Source organism: Peromyscus maniculatus, chromosome 14, assembly GCF_049852395.1.
Source record: "Peromyscus maniculatus bairdii isolate BWxNUB_F1_BW_parent chromosome 14, HU_Pman_BW_mat_3.1, whole genome shotgun sequence".
Classification (NCBI taxonomy): domain Eukaryota; kingdom Metazoa; phylum Chordata; class Mammalia; order Rodentia; family Cricetidae; genus Peromyscus; species Peromyscus maniculatus.
The window spans coordinates 67706053-67728040 of NC_134865.1; positions in this window are offsets into that span (position 1 = coordinate 67706053).

Consider the following 21988-nt stretch of genomic DNA (forward strand, 5'->3'; position numbering starts at 1 on the left):
AAGATGTCTCTAAAGGTAGAAGACTTTGCATTGTGAATTTTGGATCACTGGTTTTAATTTAATAACCTATTCAAATAATCAGTTTTCTTGTCTCTACTTTGCATTTTATGTTCTATAAATGAAAGAACGAGTTCTTGCTAGTCTCATACCAAATGCTCTGTAATAGTCAATATGCTTTAATCCCCTTCTTTGACTTTTCTAAATATAAAACTAGAAAGTCAATTTGCAATTAAAGTACCACATCCTACATAAACTTAAGACTTTCACTGCCTTTGATTCTATTTTGAAAACTCACCATTTATTTATTTTTATTTAGTCAAGGAATAAAAGGAACAATGGAAGATGAAATCTCTGACTATGTGATTTGAATATATCCAAGAAGTGACTCTTAATTTGTATATTGAATGCCTGGGAGCTTTCAGACTCTGGCTTCTTTGGAGCAAGTTATTAACATTTTTAATTTGGCCTTAACTAAATTGTACAATACCCAAAAGCATTGGTCTATGCCCCTCTAAATATCTCCATTCTCATTGGAAGGAAAAATCAAACAATATACAAATTAGTTATTAGAACTATCAATTGGATCTTGTTTTATTTACTTGGACTTTATCCAACTCCTGAAGAAATATACTGAGAAAGTAAAGGATCTATAAGCATAGAATACACCCACTAAAATCATGTCTCCTAGGAGTTGTTTGGCTTTTCATGTCCCCTCTCTGCTTTGCAGAGAGACATTTTCTCTGTATGTCAGTGCATGGTGCATGTTTGTGGTTTTTTACCCCCAATTAATGCCTTTATTCAACTGCAGAAAAGGAAAGAAAAAGAAACCAGAACACATTGCTCGCTCTCAAATATTAATTTTAATTTAAATAAACTTGGACTTAACAATAGAAACCTGGCCTATGCAGCTCCATGAGCATGAGTCCATGGACCTCAAATTTCCTAATAGTGTTGAAGTTCATCTTCAAAACCCTCTACAGGTCATGACCCTTCCTCTTTGGCCTTTGTCTAACCTTCATTCCTTTGCACACTCTCCTGTTTTGGATAGTTTTAATTTTGTTTGGCATGCTTTGTTTGCAATCGTCATGGAAACTACCCAGGAGCCTTTCTCTCTTACAGAGTTTTCTAATGAGATTATTACATCCCTTAACATCTAAAAAGCAGGACTTCTTCTCTTCATTTGGTGAGGTTAAAGTCAGTGTCAAGATAATTTTATCCTTCAGTTGATACCACCTGTGACAGAGTCAAAGTATCTGTCTGTGAGCCTCACATTACGGATTATTATTAAACAGTGTATGACTGTTTCTCAATACTGTCATCTGTAAAATGAAAACAGCAAAAGGAAAGAAAAAACCCAGTTACTTCAAAGAACTATCAACTATATGGCAGCACAATTATATGATGTATAAAATTATAAAAGTATGTATAATAGTTTGTAAATTATTAGAAATAAAGGTAATTGATTTTTAATTTGTATTAAAAGTACTTTATTCTTCTGTCTTTAGATCAGTGATTTTCTATGTGTTTGATCATTAAATACTCCATGTTATGAGAAATAATTATTTTATAATTTTCATAATATAAAATAATGGTTTTTGCTGCCCACTTTGCAGATCATTATTGCTCCTTAATAAAGCCAGACCTTTGCAATTGCAAAGGAATTTATAATTTTAATTTGATCTAGCAATAGTGGATTACATGTCAGAGATCACTGTGAGGTTAAAAAAAAACAAGCCATTTAAAATGTTTTATAAATTATACAAATAAATAATTTCATTCATAAAGTGAATAGCTATGAAAGAACAAAAGTTTTTTAAATATATAAATGTTTTCAGTCTTGGATTAAGAATTAAATTAGGATTAAATGTTTTGTTTGAAATTGCTGGTTGTTTTATTCTTTTAAGCTTAATTGAAAATAAATTTCATACTTAAAGATCCATTAATTATAAAGATTCTAGGTATTTACCCACAAATATTCCTTTTGCATTACTTTAATTACCTACTTAATTAGAAGCAATTCTTATCTCCAAGAATGTTATGGTTTATTGCCTTGGTATATCCAGTGTATCCTGTTCCATAGTAGGAATTATGTGCATGGCTAATACTGTGATATATATTCAGCATTCTTAATCAAACTTAATTCCTTCATTTTAAACATACTTATCAGCTGCTAAATTTCAAACTCTATACATTTGTAATCTTAGTTTTTTAATTTATTATTGTTTCCATAATATTATTTCATAATATGTACATGGATTTAATTTTGTTTAATCTTTTATATATTTGAATACAATTATGATCAATTTCATTTTAGAAATTATTTACTATTTTTAATTACAGGTATATGTATATTTGTGTGTCTGTGTGTGGTACATTTGAGGGCAGTTGTCCACAGAATCCGAGACACCAGAAATCCCTGTAGCTAGAGTTGTTACAGACTTTTGTGAGTCACCCAAAATGGGTGCAGCAAACTGATCTCAGGTTCTCTGGAAGAGTAGTATTTACTCATAATTGCTGAACCAATTAGACCCAGTTATACTTTAGACTTTAAAAAGCTAATACAAGTAGGTTATATAACACACACACACACACACACACACACACACACACACACACACGCACACACACACACACACACACACACAGTATGTATATTTCTTATGGTCTGTATAATTTAAGACTTTAGTTGAGATAGTTTAAAAACATAGTACTCATGTAAGGAGTAATGACATCTATATCACAGTTTCATTTGTGAATAGAGTGACACATGCTCTAAGAAGTACTTTTGAGTGTGTACCACATTAAACACACCGAGTGTGAATGCCCTGGGCAATGTGTATGAGAATAGAGGAACAAATTGATGAAAACAGCTGAAATGGAGCAACCACAGAGCCTGCTCCATGTAGATTATGCACAGACCTTCCATTAGAAGGACTTTGGTTGTAAAAGGATATAGAACCTGTTTGCCTGTTTTCTTACAGATTCATTTAAACTGATAATGAACTCTGAGAATAACTCTAATATTCTACTCTATTCTGTTCAGAAATAATTCCACGTTCTGAAAAAAAAAAAGCACAAAAACAAGTTATTTCAATTCCAGAACATCACCTTAGAATTAGCTAACATTTACTGACATCTGCCTTCTCACTGGCCATTGTTCTAAGTGCTTTATTTGCATAAGCATATTTATTTCTTCCTAGGACTGTGTGAGAATTGTAGAGTGATATTTCTCTATACAACTAAAATATTACAGTTAAAGAATTTAAATATTTTGCAATATCAATTTGTTTCATTCATTAACCTGATAAAACAAGGCAATTTGCGGAAATTTAAATGCGGCCATCAAAGGCCACATACTCCAAGATTCCCTTTACATGAAAGTCTAGAAAAAGCAATGCCTAACATCAGTGAGCAGATTTTCATTTGTCCCAGGACTGACTGATGTTATGGGTTATTCTGTTTGGAAACTAGTACTTGAGGAGTTTAAAGAAGCACAAACAAACCTATTTTCCGTGTCTGGTTTTATGCATCTGTTGAAAACATCTTGTGCTGTGGATATCATTCTATATAAATAAAACACTGATGGCCAGTGACCAGGCAAGAAATAGGTTGCCAGGCAGGAAGTAGGTGGGACAAGGAGAGAGGAGAATTCTGGGAAGCGGAAGGCTGAGGGGGAGACACTGCAGCCACCGCCAGGACAAGCAACATGTAGAGACTCTGGTAAGCCACCAGCCACGTGGCAAGGTATAGATTTATAAAAATAGGTTAATTTAAGATAAAAGAACAGTTAACAAAAAGCCTGCCATGGCCATACAGTTTATAAGTGATATAAGTGTCTAAGTGATTATTTTATAAGTGGATTGTGGGACTGCGGGGCTTGGGGAACCTGGAGAGAAGCCCTCCAGCAACAATCTTGTATGCTTTCAATAATATTTATCATACATACAGCATATGTTTTGTATATAATCAGTTTAATGTTGATCCTAAACAATAAGTTTCCAATAGGATTGAGGATCGAGGAATCCCAAGATAGAGGCTGGATCTATAGTCCTACTCTCATTATCTTTTACAAGAAATACTATTTAATGTTCTGTTGAGTGATACCCCTGGGTGAATAGGTGCCATAATTCCTACTCTTTATTGATATCATTGTATATCCTTTGAATTTTGAATGATTATGTATCTTGTCAATTATCAAACATAGGCACATGTAAAGAAAACATGCAATTTAATGATAAGATGTGAATCTGCATCCTTATGAACAATTAGATGCATGTCTAATAGCAAATCCTGCTAGCAAAAAAAAAATGCAAATGGGGGTCGTGTTTGGCAGCCACAGTGGAAGGCTACAGGTATAGATCTTCTACCTTAAGGTCCATCTCATTTTGCATTTCAAATTCCTTTAAAATGGGCATAGTCACTAATACTTTTGTCTTTAATTCAAAAGGAATAAAATCTATTATATACTACTTTGAATAGCAGTTCCTTTTTGATAAAAAATAGAGTTATTTTAATTATAGAAAATAGCTAATATTTTGAGACAGAGGGACAGTAGCTTTCAATGGGAAAAATGTAGAACATTTTACTAATTAAATAAATACACAAGCGCTGAAAACAAGAAATAAGTAAATGCAGAAGAGACTAAGAAAATTTTAAAAATGTAATTCCTTCATCTGAGCTAAGTTGGTTTAAAGTGGCCATTCACTTGAAATGAAATGATGTAAAAATAGAAATATTTCAACATTTTCAGAACTCTAAAATAATATGAGAAATAGCTGTAACTTCCAGAGTTTTCTAGAAAACACACAGAATATGACTCTGAGTTCAATGGCCATGGGTAAAGTCAAAATTATATCAAGTTCTAAGTACAGGATATGTTTGATGACATGCTAAATATATAAAGTACAAAGAAGCCTTTATTTCTAATTTTTGTTTCTTAGCAAATACATATAATTATTTCCTTTGTAACATATTTTCTACCTTTTTGTTCTTGTGAAATGGATTTTCAATTACAGTTTCTAAGATCTCTCTCTCTATATATATTTCAATATTTCTTTTATGCCTTTTGACATACGTGTCATTAAACCTTACTTGAAATAATTGTAATTTTCATATATTTTCTTCTTGCTTTCTAAATGACAATTTATTAAGGTTTTGAGTGAACTTTAAACTCAATGACTTTTAATTATTAACCCTTGATAGTTTGAACATGTATTGATGTCAAAGGTGTCCAATATCTGGCTTTATGAAATATCTTCAATACAAATATTAATTTACCACAGTTTTAATCAAATCTTTTCAGATAATTAAAATTAAGCATTTATGATTTAGAATATTTAATGCTTATAGATAGGGATTCAAGTAAATCTTACTGATTTTTAGTGAAACAATCATTGATTTTTTTTATTTTTTTGAACAGTAAACCATGGTAAATAAACCTAATGTTTCCAGTATTTTCTCTTGGCAGATACTGTAAAATTTCAATACAGGGTGACAGAAAATCTTTGATAGAAGGTGAAGATACCTGCTTATCTATGGATATTCTTTGAGTCCTGTTTATAAACCCTTTCCATTTGATAACAAGATGCAACAAGTAAGACAAAAGGTACAAAATATAAGACACAACTTAAAGGCCAAGCTTGAAGTCACCCTAATTATCTCAAAAAAGAGTTGAACTAATTAACATTTGGGTAATACAAGTTTTTAAATAAACCTACCAATAAAAGGTAAAAGGGGGGGCTGGAGAGATAGCTCAGAGGTTAAGAGCACCGACTGCTCTTCCAGAGGTCCTGAGTTCAACTCCCAGCAACCACATGGTGGCTCACAACCATCTGTAATGAGATCTGCTGCCCTCCTCTGTATACATAAAAAATAAATAAATCTTAAAAAAAAAAAAAAATAGCCGGGCGGTGGTGGCGCACGCCTTTAATCCCAGCACTCGGGAGGCAGAGGCAGGCGGATCTCTGTGAGTTTGAGGCCAGCCTGGACTACCAAGTGAGTCTCAGGAAAGGCGCAAAGCTTCACAGAGAAACCCTGTCTTGAAAAACCAAAAAAAAAAAAAAAAAAAAAAAAAAAAAAAAAAAAAAAAAAAAAAACGTAAAAGGACGGGCTGGAGAGATGGCTCAAGTAGTTAAGAGCACTGGCTGCTCTTCCAGAGGTCCTGAGTTCAATTCCCAGCAACCACATGGCAGCTTACAACTGTCTATGGGATCTGATGTGCGTGTACATGCAGACAAATATACATAAAATAAATAAATCTTTAAAAAAAAAAGGTAAAATGACTGTGTTACATGATGCCATCTAAATTTAAGGTACAAGAGCCTTAATTATTCATTTCCTCATGGTATGCTGTGCTTTATAGGCACTGTAGTGAGAAAAAAAGTCTGTCTTCATAATTGAAATCTTTACCCTTTGAACTATTTCAATTCATGAAATAAGTCTCTGGTATTTCTACCCATTTTCAGCTTAGTCTATCTTATATTTAGTATTAACTCAATATGTTCCAGTTATCTATAAATACTTATTGGGACATGTTTTTCTGTTTTCTTCTTTTGTCTCATATGTTAAGTGACAAAAGTCTGTGACCAGCTGTGGAACTATTTGTGTTCTGCTCTTTGGCTTATTTCCTTCATAACATGTTATATTTTTCTAGGTAAATTTCAAAGCCATGACATGGCATCTGTTAATATTCAGTTGGGTGGAATGCTGTTCAAGTCTACAGCCTCACTGGATAATGACTGTTTGAGTTGAGTTGTTGAGTTTCTGAGGAGAAGATGAAGAGTTAGAGGATGCCATTCATTCTTTACCATATGTATTTACATAGGTGAATGAAGTGCCCAAAAATTTACTGCTTGATTAGAGAGTATATCAGGATCTTATAACATTTACATAGTATACGTTATATTTAATTCAGAAATGTATTCCCTTACATGGTAGCAGCACAGTGCAATTATCACTTGGTAACTTGTTGAAATCAGAGCTCTTCACATCCAGTTTCACTTTTACTCTCTTGTGGCCAATGCCGATTTACTTAAATTGCCTGTCAATCTTCCACTTTGGAATGGGGAATTTATCACTCCCTTCTTCAAGAATCTGTTGTGAAGATTTTAAAGAATTGAAGACAAAAGATTCAGAACAGCTTCTAAAAAAGGTTAGTTGTCAATAAATGTCAACCATTGTTATTATACTGGGGCTGGAAATAATTAACTTTCATGATTTATAAAGTATCAAATTAACAGAATGAAAATCAGTATTCACAGCTGATAAATAGTTGAAATAAAATCTCTAGAAGCTGGCAACCACGTGCTCTGTCTTTGACCATCTCATTCATTCCTCTCCAAGGGGTTGTGTATCTCCTTCACAAAGCAAGATTTGTAGCTGCCCTAAGGCAGCTGCTTCATCTGTCTACCTTCATATACTTCTACTAATAGCATGATACTTACATGACATTTGATTTTAGGTTGCTGTCTACTTATAAGAATGCTGCTTCCTGCCTTGCCATCTTTACAAATTTCTCAGTTTACAATCATTATATCCTCCATCATTTTGAGAAAGCATGGAAACTAGAGCATGAGACAGCTAGCTGGGTGGTGGTGGCGCACGCCTTTAATCCCACACTCAGGAGGCAGAGGCAGGCGGATCTCTGTGAGTTCGAGGCCAGCCTGGTCTACAAAGCAGGTTCCAGGAAAGGTGCAAAGCTACACAGAGAAACCCTGTCTCGAAAAATGAGAGAGAGAGAGAGAGAGAGAGAGAGAGAGAGAGAGAGAGAGAGAGAGAGAGAGAGAGAGAGAGAGAGAGAGAGCTAGTCACACTGCATCCAGAGTCAGGAAGCAGGAGATGAATCCTGATGCTTTGGCTCACTTCCTGCTTTTCTCTGTTCTATTGTGGACTGTAGCCTATGCGATGGGGATTACTATCATCAGAGTATGGTTTTGCCTTCAGTTAATCTTGTATATGTCCAAACATACATGTCTAAAACTTTGTCTCCAAGAAGAACCTAAAGTCCTAAAGTCCATTAAGTTGATGATTAAGGCTAATCATTGTAAGTTTAATACCAGCCAAGTTGACTCCCAAACAAGTCACATTTAAATAATAACATTCTAGTCCTGGCTCATAAATCTTCATGTTTATTTCATAGCATAATATTCATTTTTAACTATAGCTAAACTCCCTGAAGTCTTACAATTTGCAAAACTATGAAGAGGAACAAGTTCAAAGTCTTTCTTGTGACTAAAGCAATAAATTACTTATTAGATACTGTATGATAAAAAATACATCTTATGTACTTCATTTGCTAAAAACACAGAGATAGAGAATTGTAAGGAAAGACTTTACCAAATAAAGACCAAACTATGAGGAAAAATACTAAATATTGCAGGTCCATGTTGGGTATTTAAGGGACATTCTGGTTTTACCATGGGACTAATGGGTTGGAATATGCCTGCTTGTCCAATTTTGTTACCTAGACCACATGTACAATTTCTCTTGCTCTGACCACACTCTGTTTAAACTTTCCACAGATGTTGTCTCAAAATCCTACTACTTCCATCTTCATTGGGTTTCTATTGAAACTTAGACAACTTAAGCTTCATTTTCCCCCAACTTTATACATTGTCTCTCAGGGCCTTCAAGCAAAGAAACTGACTATCCCATACATTACTTGAACTTTACAGTTTTCTAGAATCATGGGGAACACCAAGACACTGTTTTTTATCACTCATGCCTACAAATCCAAGAAAAAGTAGTCTCCACAACAGTCAATAAATTAATACTTAGGCATTATCTTGTAGATTACTCTAAATCACATAAAACTCAATGGAGATTACTCATCATGAATTAATGATCACTGAGAAAACAATAGTGAAGTTTGTAAGAAAAGTTACAATGAATGGGTTGGGTACCAACTAAGGCGAATGAAAGGTAAGAGTTGGAAAGGATAAGTAAGAAGTATCAATAAAATCAGTCAGAGATGCCAACTTTACCTTCATATTTCTTATTCCATAGAAACTAATTTCTGCAAGCCTAGAAAGCCCTCTGATTATTGAAATACAGATTACTTTTTCTATTTCTTCTGTCCTTTTTGTGAACACATATATGTGTTAATGTGAGTTTGGGTGTTCCTGTGATCTTGTGTGTACAGAGGACAAAGAATAAACTTTTGTGTTATGTAAGGATTCTTGAATCATCTAGCCACATGATTGGCCAATGAGCCTCAGGAATCTTCACATCTCTATGTCTGCACACCCAGATTAAAGCATATCCCTCCATACCCAGTATTTTGTGTTTTCTGGGGAACTGAGCTACGAACCTTATGCTTTTATACTCCCCACTGAGGCATCTCTACCACCATCGCTACATTCTCTGGACTCTTTTCTTTATTTAGTTAGGTCAATCTGGCTTTACCACTGACTTATGTTCCTTGAGTTATAAGAGGAAATAGTGAATGAAAAAATCAGAAATGATTCCTAAAAGAGTTTTGCCAAGTACTGATTTTGTCTTCTTTTATCCTGTCTTCCAGGTGGGTCACTCAGAATCAAAAGAAAGTCATCCATCTTACTCAAGCTATGCAAAACATGCCTAAGTCATTACTATGAACTTGACAGACCTAATTTCTTACCAATATAGAGTGCCAGTATCACCTCTGGCCAACAGGCAGTCAGATTTAACTTCAAATGAGAAAATTAAATTTCTGGTGCACAATTACACGTTTCCTATCTTCAAAAGTCAATAAAAATCAATAAATCCAGAGAGAAGATTCCTCATGATGAAGAGCAGTGAATAAGTAAAAGTTTTGAATATGTTTAAATGCACAAAAATAGAATGATGGAAATTGTTCCTTAACATAATTTTATGATTAACTAAATGTAGATACCAAAACTTGATAACTTGATCTATGCATACATGGAAGAGATATTGATAACAGATGAACAGATGAATAGATAATAGATGATAATGGATGTCTATAGGTAGGCAGAGCCATCAAAATAATTGATGGATAACACGTCTTACTATAGATGAGATACTTTCATAATGGAGCAGATGACAGAATATCATGGAATAGCAAAACACAATTTTATTAGCTTGATATTTAGAAGAATATTCTCCAATTTATTTTTTTCTGTCCTCTGAAAGAATGCATTTAGCTGTTTCATTTGAAATAATAGAAACTTGATGGTAGTAGTGCAGTTCAGTTATTGCTATTAAAATTTGACTGTTAAATACATATAGAAGGAAATTCCTATGAAAGTGCAGAGGGATGAGACTACTCATAAGCATCACTGTTATGAGTCTGATGTATAGATTTCCTATGCAATTGGTGTCATAAAATTGATCATCTACATCATGAAATTATTTATATTTATTCCATGTTCAATAAACTGAGTAAAATGAAAGATCATGTTCTGGCAAATACCTTCCCCAAGATACAACTGAGTGTATCTCAAATATTTCATGGTATGTTTATTTGGAAAACAATTCTACTTGGCACATCATTTTGTGACACTTTGGCAATCAAAAAGGTGATGCTCAGCTTCTAATGTCATGACATACTGGCTATCAGGAGGAATGAAATTAGATTGTATTATTAAGGAATCCTAAAATATCAAGAATATCTGTTTCTGGGTTACTTCAATCATTAAATATGGTAAAAATTAACAATCTCATATTTAGGAACCAGGAACATACCATACAGCCTCAAGGAGATCTTTCATAATGAGAAAAATGTTAAAAAAAATCTTGGCTGACTTTGCATCGATTATGCTACATAATAGTAAGTGGTTCGCTGGCTGAGACAGTAGTTTTAATTTTTATGAAATTATATCTTAAGCTTTAAGCCTATGTGCAAGGTATACTATTTTTCAATTATTCTCTGTAAGGTTAGCATCTCACAGAATATAAAGAGCTTGGCTCATAAGAAATGTCAGGGAAAATGAAGTGGGTTTTGCCTTCTAAGGCTTTAATAATTATAAATTGTGAACAGGTGTTTCAATATAGAGAGGAGATTCAGTTTGCTTTCATTAGGAAGCATACTACCTTACCATTTATAGTTAGGGAAGATAAAATAATGTTAGTTGGAGTACAGAAAAAAATATCCAATAACTAGGTCTAAATAAAAGGCCTTTTCTGCCTTTTCTATTTATAATGACAGAATCCAAAAAAATAAAGGATTAAATGAGACAAAGATTTCCATCCTGGATATTTCACTTGCATTGAAGTTCCATGCCAAATGCTCTAGGTGTAATTTAGTTTTATAGATTTTATTCAATTGTTCATCTTATCAGATCCTTATATTTAATATTATCTATTCAGTTAGAAATGATAGATTCTGCTTAATTAAGGTAACTGTGTCATTCTAACATGAATTATTTAATAAAATACTGAATAATATTTCATAATATGAATCAAATTAGTCAGAACTATATAGTACATACATTGGTATGTATGTGTGTAGGTAGATTGATAGATTAATCAATTGAGAGAGAGAGAGAGAGAGAGAGAGAGAGAGAGAGAGAGAGAGAGAGAGAATATACAGATAATAGACCATGTAGCTGAAATTCTAATTTTCTGAAAAATTCATTTTTCCTAATTGAGTAGTTATTCTTATACTTCTAGAAAATCACAAACAGTATGTAATTTGGGTATTTTTAGGTCATGTTATTCACTCTCCCTTATTCACAGCAAGGAAACTCTGATTGATAACTCATTTAACCAGCAAACTCTAAGTTCCATACAGAATAGTAGGTGTCCAATTGATTGTATTCTGTGTTTTAATTCTTTCTTCCTCAGTATCATTTTTATACATCTGTAGTGGTCTGTTAAACTGGTGAAGCCACTTGGGAAAAAAATCCACAGTTTTCTTAAAAGACTCAACATAGAGCTACTATATGACGCCTCTATCCCACTCCTAATATTAATTACCAATAATTTGGAGATGAATTTACTAAGGTTATCTATCCATTGAATGGATAAGGAATATGTACACACACACACACACACACACACACACACACACACACACATACACACACACACACATATATATATATATATAAAATGAGTCATTATTAATGTGTAAAGAAAAATAGAATCATGAAATTTTCAGATTATGGGTGCAACAAAAAGATAAAATATGACTGAATGAGATCACATAGACCCAAAATGTCAAAAACATTATGTTCCTTTTCATGTGTTGATCCTATCTTCTAGTGTTTGGTTTGGTTTTATATGTTTGATTTGAATTATTTGTGGAATCCAGGAAATCAAAAACCAGCCACTGAGGATTGATGTCTTAAGGGAAGATTGGTAATAAAATCAGGTAAAACAAAAATAGCAAGGAAATATCCCAGAAGTTGAAAGGTTCATGTATCGATGGGTCGAGAACCGGGAATTGGGAGCTTTGTTGAAGTCCTAACCAAAATGACGATTTCATGAAAACCTGTATGGAGACTTCAATTTTCCAAGGAAAGTAAACAAATCAATTAGAGGGGATAGTACAAAGCAGGTGACATGAAAGGAGAGAAGGGATATATTCAGGTTAAAGGTTTAAATGTGGATAGAGGAATTGAGGAAAGAGAAGGGAATAGATTAACCAAAACTAAGGATACCAAAAAAAAAAAAAAAATCCTGGAAATCCGCTAGCATAAAGGTAAATTCCTAAACACAGACCTGGCAAGAAATATGTGCCTCTTGATATATTATGTGGAGCCACTCTTTTAGATTAACTAAGCACATTCAGGTTGGATTTGGGGCCTGTAAATAGGAGCAGAATTTTATGTCTTGTACTGTAGTCTTGGTCAAAGTCCCATATGTCTTGAGAAATCCTAGTTCCTAAGATAGAACCTGCTATGTCATTTCGCTAAATGATTACACAATTTATTGCCTTCTACACATGTATGCTTTCATCCATAGATGTGGATTCCTTTTAACCTTGATCAGAGATGATTAATTCTGCATGAGACAGCAGTAATGGAGAGATGCATAGTCAAAGGGCTGAAAATAAAGAGACTCAGTATTAGTTCCTAAACAGGGCATCGATTTTAACCTAGCACCACCACTTCAATGTTTAGGAAATATGCAAGAATGAGAGATGGAAATAATGTATGAGCTGCAGAATGGGGATCAATGTTGCAAACTGCTGACTTCTGGACATAGTAAGACTCATGCAATCATAACCTTCCAAAAGACTAAAAGCAAACAAACAAATGTTCTAGAATACATGGATAATTGATCTACTGGTTCCACTCCATTCTAAGGAGCTATTGGCATTGAATAATTGCTGAGGATGGGGTCACATTATTCTTTATTGAGGACATGGTCACAGGTAAGTCTACTAGCGGATGGCCCCACACATATGCACACATGAGCAACACTAGCCATACTCTGTGGATTTTCAAACATATGAAATTGAGGGAGCAGGTTGACAGAAATATGAAGGAAGTAGGAGAAGTAAATGGAGATACATATAATCATATTTTGTTGAATACATGTGTGAGATTCTCAAATATAAAGATACATGTATGAGTTTTGCAAATATAAAGAAAAATGAGAAGAAAGAAAGACAAAGGGAATTTGATCAGAAGTTCCTGCATGGGTACTAAGAAGCTGCCAGAAATCATGGGTTATTAATGAAAGTCTCAGAGCCTAGTGTAATATATCTTCATAAGAGTTATGTGTCATGCAGGTCCCAGTGGAATCCAAAACCAACATAAACTGTTGCCATTGTCCTTGGTTTCCTGCTATAACTAGATAGCAAGACCCTACTGCTGATGACACTGCTCACTTTCAGTGCAGAATACAGATAAATCAACCTGCAACTGACCAGGTAATGCCTTTCCTGCTAACTAGCTTATATAGTGCCAGATATGGTATGCAAGGTGCTGGGACTAAAATTCTTTTGTAGTCTTATCCAGTGCTGGATCATGTAGCCTACAGTACTGACATGTTGATAAGGCATACCCACTGTTTTAATAGTGGCATGATGGTTTTGATGGTGACCAACCACATTCTGATTGTATCTAAATCCTGTCCCATAAAAGTGCATGCTTTTAAACTGTAATTGTGATTAAAACAGAAACAAACAAATAATAAAAAACATGTGACCAGGATAATAATTAGCCCTATGAGGCAATATACTGTTCTTTTCCTAAAATACCATGTTGTCAAACTGTACTTAAAAATTTATGTTCATATCCATAGATCTTTGTTGCTTTTAACTTCTACCAGGCAAGTTTCTTTTTGCAGTGTGTAGTGGCCAATTCATAACTAACTACTATGCTGAGTATGAATAACTCAGCTGTGGATGTGCCATCTATATAAACTTCCCACCATTCTAGGCTTAGGGAATTTTATGTAGTAGTGGAGGAGAAAGAATGTTAGGACTTGACACTATAGGCAAGAGCTGGGAACTGATTCCTGGATAAGGTTTGACTGTTACACAAATCAGTATAGCAGCAAGGTTACCTACAGAAAAACCTACACAAGATCAAGCCCATGAAATGGCAATGTGGGTGGAGTTGGGGTCCCTGAGGTCTTATCCTATTAGAAGAATCCTAGGAAATTGGTAGGTGGGACATAGTGTACTTTTTTTGGGGGGGAGAACTGGCCAATGGTAAGTTGCACATACTCTAATAGGTGGTCCCATATCCATGTTTCAAAGGATAATACTAATTGGACTCATAGTTATTAATAACAGAAAAATGAATAAAATGGTGATAGGAAGCTGGTAATGGTATGCAGAGGAATAACTAGAAAGAATAGGCGAGCCGTATCAATGGGTAGATATGATCAACAGACATTTTATAAATGTATGCAACCTTTAAGAGTAAAAATACTTTTAAAAAACTTAGTTGTTTTTTTCATATTCATTAATTTGTTCACTCATTATCATCCACTCTTTATCCACACATTATTTATTGGGAGTGAGATAAATTTGTGACTGCATTAATGAATCCACATTCATGACATTTTTACTTATCAGACTGAACACTTGTCAGAGATTTTCTAAAAGACTTCTAATTGCCTAAATATTTTTTCTCTATCATACAACGTTGTTAGTCAAAGTGCAAACATGAAAGCAAAATCATTATTTGAAATACAAATAAGGCACATTAAAATTTTACATATTATAAAACCCCAGGGCCGCAAAGGCTAAACAAGTTGCTGCAGGATTTGTAAAGTAGCATAAACCAATGTAAGGGGTCCAAGAGAAGGTTGTTTTGACCCAACCTGCTGATCTAATAAACCAGGAACATGCAGGGACACCTCAAAACTCAGGAGTTTTATGGAAACTTCTCCCACAGGGCCCAATTTCTTTCAGCACTGAGTAAGGAGGGTCATATGAGCTGGCCTGGACATCACATGTATCTCAGTTTCTATAAATTTCAACGACATGACCATGAATGATCTCTCCTATCTTGCTTAGAATCCCTTCAATGTCATAACTCACTCTTACCAGAAACATGTTCTGTGAAGTGTAATTGTTAAATTCTCTATAAAATAAATGGAAAAATAAAAGGGGACATCTCATTTGGGCAGTAAAAAATAAAAAGTACAATCTACTCCTTTGTTAACTCAAACATCCTTTCTTTCTTGACTAAACTTAAAAAATATACCTCAACAATTATAATCTTCCACTTCAAATGATGCAACTATATTGCCCTAAATGGAAACTAATCCCTTTTTTTCAAAAACAATTGTCATGTTTGGGCATATTCATTTGTCTCCTAACTAAATCATAATCCTCTCTAATAACCTGGAATGATTTATTAAAGTTATAAAAGTAATTATGATTTAGGTGTAAGTGATGCTCATAAATCAAACATGTTAAAATCTGATTAGGAAGGAGAAAGTAGTAGAAATTAATTAATAATGATAATATATGATAATGTGACTATAAAAACAAGGGGGAAAGAATATGGATGTCCTTAATTTGTTCATTAATGTGATTGATCCTGTGGTTACATTTTGTATTGGCATTTTAGTCACTATTCATTCACAATACAATCTCTAGCAGCCAACTCTTCAGTGGATTGCAATTATGTTCATGATCAATCCAAAATTTACACTACAAAATTCAAAATTATTATTCCTTCTGTATTTCTTTACTTCTATCTTTCATTAAGTTTACTTTTAACTTAAAAATGACACTGATTTTCATTAAAGCCAAGATACTATTTTGTTGCTTTCTCTGAGTAAACCACTGCTTTTAAGTTTTAAGAAGTGTAAAAAGTGGTTGTACAAGCTTGCATTCCCACCAGCAGTGGAGGAGAGTTCCCCTAGTTCCACATCCTCTCCAGCATAAACTGTCTTCAGTGTTTTTGATCCTAGCCATTCTGACAGGCATAAGTTGGCATCTCAGAGTTGTTTTGATTAGCATTTCCCTGATGATTAGTGATGTTGAGCAATTCCTTAAATGTCTTTCAGCCATTTGAGTTTCCTCTGTTGAGAATTCTCTGTTTAGTTCTGTACCCCATTTCTTAATTGGACTGTTGGTCGTTTTGATGTCTAATTTCTTGAGTTCCTTATATATTCTGGATATCAGTCCTCTGTCAGATGTGGGGTTGGTGAAGATCTTTTCCCATTCAGTAGGCTGTCGCTTTGCCTTGTTGACCATATCCTTTGCTCTACAAAAGTTTTTCAGTTTCAAGAGGTCCCATTGATTGATTGTTTCTCTCACTGTCTGTGCTACTGGTGTTTTATTTAGGAAGTGATCTCCTATGCCAATGCGTTCAAGACTACTTCCTACTTTCTCTTCTAGCAGGTTAGCTGGATTTATGTTGAGGTCCTTGATCCACTTGGACTTAAGTTTTGTGCACGATGACAGATATGGATCTATTTGTAGCCTTCTACACGTTGACCTACTCTGGTGATGGGATGACCAAACACCCTAATAGTTGTGCCAGAAACCCCATCCAAGGACTGAGGAATCTGGATGCAGACATCCATAGCTCGGCCCGAGTGGAGCCCCGGGAGTCTAATTAGTGAGAAAGAGGAGGGTTTAAATAAGCGAGAATTGTTGAAACCAAGGTTGGATAAAGCACAGGGACAAATAGCCAAATGAATGGAAACACATGAACTATGAACCAAAGGCTGAGCGGCCCCCAACTGGATCAGGCCCTCTGAATAGGTGAGACAGTTGATTGGCTTGATCTGTTTGGGAGGCATCTAGGCAGTGGTATCGGGTCCTGTGCTCATTGCATGAGTTAGCTGTTTGAAACCTGGGATTTATACAGGGACGCTTGGCTCAATCTGGGAGGAAGGTACTGGACCTGCCTGGACTGAGTCTACCAGGTTGATCTCAGTCCTCTGGGGAGGCTTTGCCCTGGAGGAGGTGGGAATGGGGAGGGTGGGCTGGGGGGAAGGTGAGGGGGGCAGGAAGGAGAGAACAAGGGAATCTGTGGCTGTTATGTAGAACTGAATGGTATTGTAAAATTAAATTAAATTAAATTAAATTAAAAAGGAAATGTAAAAAGGTCAGAGGCAGCCTCTTCATCCAGTTCTACTGACCACTACTTTGTCCATTTGTGGAAATGCTCCTTTTTTTACAATTAGACATTTAATTTTAACAGCAGCCAATGTTTTAGGGACATACAGAAAACTCAGTTTCTGGGCCTCTTTCTTAGGGAAACAGTTAACTCCCACCAATACATGAGAATATCTCTGTCAAGTCATTTAATTTATTCAAATTAGAAAATGTTCATATTCCTCATTAAGTACCATTCTCAGCTCCCAGACTTCAGTAGGGGACTTAATTTAGGAACCATTAGTTAGCTAACTACCACTAGTATTGAATGATAGCATTCTTTGTCATCTCCATTCAGGTTCTGTGTGGTTTTTATGATGTCATTGGCTGGGCTTGGGAGAATAGAGTTTGATAAGCTGTCCCAGTTAGGGCTGAGCACATTACAATCTCCTATTCATTGTTCTTTGGCTAGTCATGGGTCTCTGTGTTAATTACTACCTACCACAAAGAGAAGCTTCTATTCTGAGGGTGGAGAGATATCTTAATAAATGGGTATGATGCGTCTTAAGGGGTTTGTTCATTTTTATAATTTAGCAGAATAATAGAAGGAGGTTCTCTCCTGTGGTCTATGATCTGTCTAACTCTAGGTTATTGGCCAGATAATGGTGTCAGGTCTGAGTTTTACTTTGTGGCGAGGGCCTTAAATCTACCAGAAGGTAGCTGGATATTCCCAGGAGATTGCTGTCAGTATTGCAGCAATGGTCATGGCTTGTCATGCCAGTCATGACTGTAGCTCACAGGGTTCATTAAATGTTGTTTATCATGTATTATTGCATATCCGTACAGGAGGCTTTGCAGCCAAAATGCACACACCCGTGCCGAAATGGCCGAAGAATATTAAATTCAAGACTTACATAGTGAGTTTGAAACTATTGCTGGACTAAACATTGTAAGAAGATGTGTGAAAAATAAATCACCAAAAAGTTACTGCACTGTAATCAAGACATAAGAGACCAAGTTCCAATTCCCTTTCCTACCTCTTCAAAGGAAGAAATAAATCTTTTAAAGAAATGTTTCCAGAATTTATTCTGCTGGTGATGAGACCTGCATAAAGCATCAACTTGTATTTATCCTGACCCTGTTTCAATCTCCTCTTGCTTCTTAGAGTTTGATAATTATGTGCTAAAATATGACATATACACTCTAATATTTATCTCCAGAACAAGAAACATCTTACATCTTGTTTAGTTATGAACATTTACAAATAGCATCCTGCCACCCATCATGTTTGAAGAATCTAAAATACATGTCCAGCATTAACTACATACTGAGAAATGATGTGAAAATGGCAAGACATTTAGTTAGTTATTGCTTATCTCACAGCTCAGACACACACGTTTTATACCAACCTTACAAGATACTTAATAATTTAGCTACTATTTAATAATATACTCAATGCGGTTTTTTTTTCCCATGAAAGTATACAAAATCATGAATATCACATCAAACTGTAAACTGATTACCTATGTTTCACTTTTAAATTTCCAGGGATACAAACCCCAATTTTAAGTCTGTTTCGTTGTTCAATTACAATTATTAGAATGAAGGAATGGATGGATGTGTTCCTGTATGAGTAATTCTGCACTGTGTGAGAATAAATGTACTCTTAGAGTGAAATATCAATTTAAATTTATGCATTACCTTTTTAGTATTAAACATTATTTTGTGCCAAAGGTTTTATCCCAGTGCTTTTACCACTGTAACAATTAAGTGACTCAAATTCATGTAGTTCAAGGCCTGTGAGATGGTTAAGGTGATTTTTTCCATCACTTTGACATGTTGTCAATGTCTTTATATCTAAGAAACCTGGGTCAGCTGTTGAATTATTACAGATTTATTATTGGTATCAATAGTAGTTCACCTTCAATTATATCAAAGATACACTGAATCTGGACTCAGTTCTTGTTCAAGAGTGGATTGACTCTTTGAAATGGAATTCAATAAAATATTTTAGGTTGAGTTTATATTTCTACTTTCATTATAGTGCCAATTTTTAGAGAAATCTAGAAAAAGTAAGACTTACTATTTAGCTTTTCTGGTTTTATAAACATATTTCATTAAATATTTCTTTCTTGCTTCCTTTCCATTTTCAAATATAATCTCAAATATGTTACGTTGAAGCAGTATACTTCCTATGCAAACATTATTTCTTTCTTAAATTTCTTCTTGCATTTGTTCAATATAGATTTATTGAGTGTTACCTGTGTGTATGATTTATTTGTAAGAAGCTATTTCTCAAACAAAGATGATAACACAATAATTAACTACTTAAAAATCATAAAATAGCTGGGTGGTAATGGTACACACCTTTAATCCCAGCACTCAGGAGGCAGAGGCAGGTGGATCTCTGTAAGTTTGAGGCCAGCCTGGTCTAAAAAGTGAGTTCCAGGACAGCCAGGACTGTTACAGAGAGAAACTCTGTTTTAAAAAATTATAACAAATCATAAAATAGCATTAATACATGAGTTCTAACTTGTAATGGGAATAATTGCAATGAGACAGAAGTATTAAAAAAAAAACTCTATAGCACTACACATTTCTCAGGGAATCAGAATGAAAGTAAGAGAAAAGCACATACAAAGAACAGGAAATAAGTCCAGGCATAAGGACACACTATGAAGGTTTGGTAAATATTTTCTACAACAAGCCATATATTACATAGTTTATGCTTTGTAGGTCTGACAGTTTCTGTCATGATCACTCAGATATGCCGTTAAAGCATAAAATTAGTCATCCAAGATATCAAACTGAATGGATGTTGCTTTTTTTTCCAGCAAAACATTATTTACAAAATCAAATGGTGGGCTTGATTTTGCTGTCAAACAATGCTTCCCTGGTCCTTGAGAACTCCTAAGCAGTGTAAAGTGTAAACAAACCTGATATATGAGAAGAATTGAAGGAAGACCAGTGTGATTGCACCCATACCTTGTATGAGAAGAGATCTGACAGAAGGTAAAATTTCAGTAGTCTAAAATCATATAAAATAACTCTCTCTGAAGTTATTGGATCATAGTTGAAGGATATTAAATATTGAATATTATAACAGAAATCCTTGTGATACAGTCATTCACGTTTCAGTTTGTTGTTCTCTGTTTTGGGGAGGGGATGAATCCTTTCTTTATTCAATGAGATGGCAGCAACTGTACCATATGAAGAATCTTGCAATGCTCTAGTAACCAGAGAAAATCTTCTTTATTCTTTTGTGAGAAGTTTGACTCGTCAAAGTTTTGGTTCACTCTGACCTTATAAGGTTAGTGTGGCAGTACAGGAGGATGTTAGTTATGTAGATCAGAGCAATGTTGAGATGGAGGTGGAGACTTGACTATCTTTTATCAATAGATTCAACAGTGTTAGGAAGGGTAAAATGTATGGAGTGAAGAAAAAAAAAAAACGGGGTCACCTCAATACAGTATAGTTGTATTGGATTTTATAATAGTTATGTATCAGATTTCATTTTTTAAAACAATGACAATCCAGTGCTGTATCTGACCTATTCCATTTAACTAACAATCATGATGTACAGGACCAAAAAGAATATCTAATTGCACATTTCCTCTTCAGCACTCAAGTTTATATTGTCTGTGCCTATACTTTCAGAGAGAATCATATGCCTATAAATGATGGAACAGTGAAGAAAAAAATGTATGTAGTATTAACAAAAGAGAAAATCCCTTCAAAATTAGGAAGAAAAAATTCTCATTTCAAACAAGAATTGCTCCTATTTTAGATACATTTATCTACATCAACAAATATTTATAGCTACTCAGTGCAGTTTTGGTAAATACCAGTGTTTTGTTTTTTTCTTACAGATTTATTGAAACGGTCTCACCATGTAGCCTTAGCTGTCCTGGGACAGCAGGATATGCAACAAACAGGGTAGCTTAAGACTTACAGGTATCTTTCTGCTTCTGACTCTTTTGTGTGGCAACTAATGGGGTATGCCCTCAGTTGGAGCTAGTTATCATTCTTGTGCCTGTAATACTGTGGGAGACCACAGAGGTTTCCTAGTGAGAATTTACTCAGGGTCAGAGAATTTGAGCTTGCTTTACCCAGCAGGGCTGCATGAGTGGATAATTTGACCACAAGTGTGGTGGTTACCAGGTGTTTGGAAGATTCTACACTTGACTGTGAGGTGTGCTTTGTTCTTGCAAGTGGGAAATCCTTTGCTCTCCCCTTGGCATTGTTATAAAAAGTCCTTTTAAATAAAAGGAAGAGGCCACTCGGTATTGATCCAGGCCCTCCTGAAGCTATCCTATGTTTCTGTCTTTCTTCTCGTTGGCTAGGTCTCTCTATCTGATATTTTCTTATCCCTCTCTCCTCCTCCTAAGAACCCTAGAAAAGGTGGGAAAGGTAGGAGCTGGACTCCCACAGTCCCCCACATAACACTGGCTTTGGGGCATAGAGAAAGATGAATTTCAGGAGTTTGCATAGTGGCCAGCCTAGCTAAAATGATAAGATAGCCGTTCAATG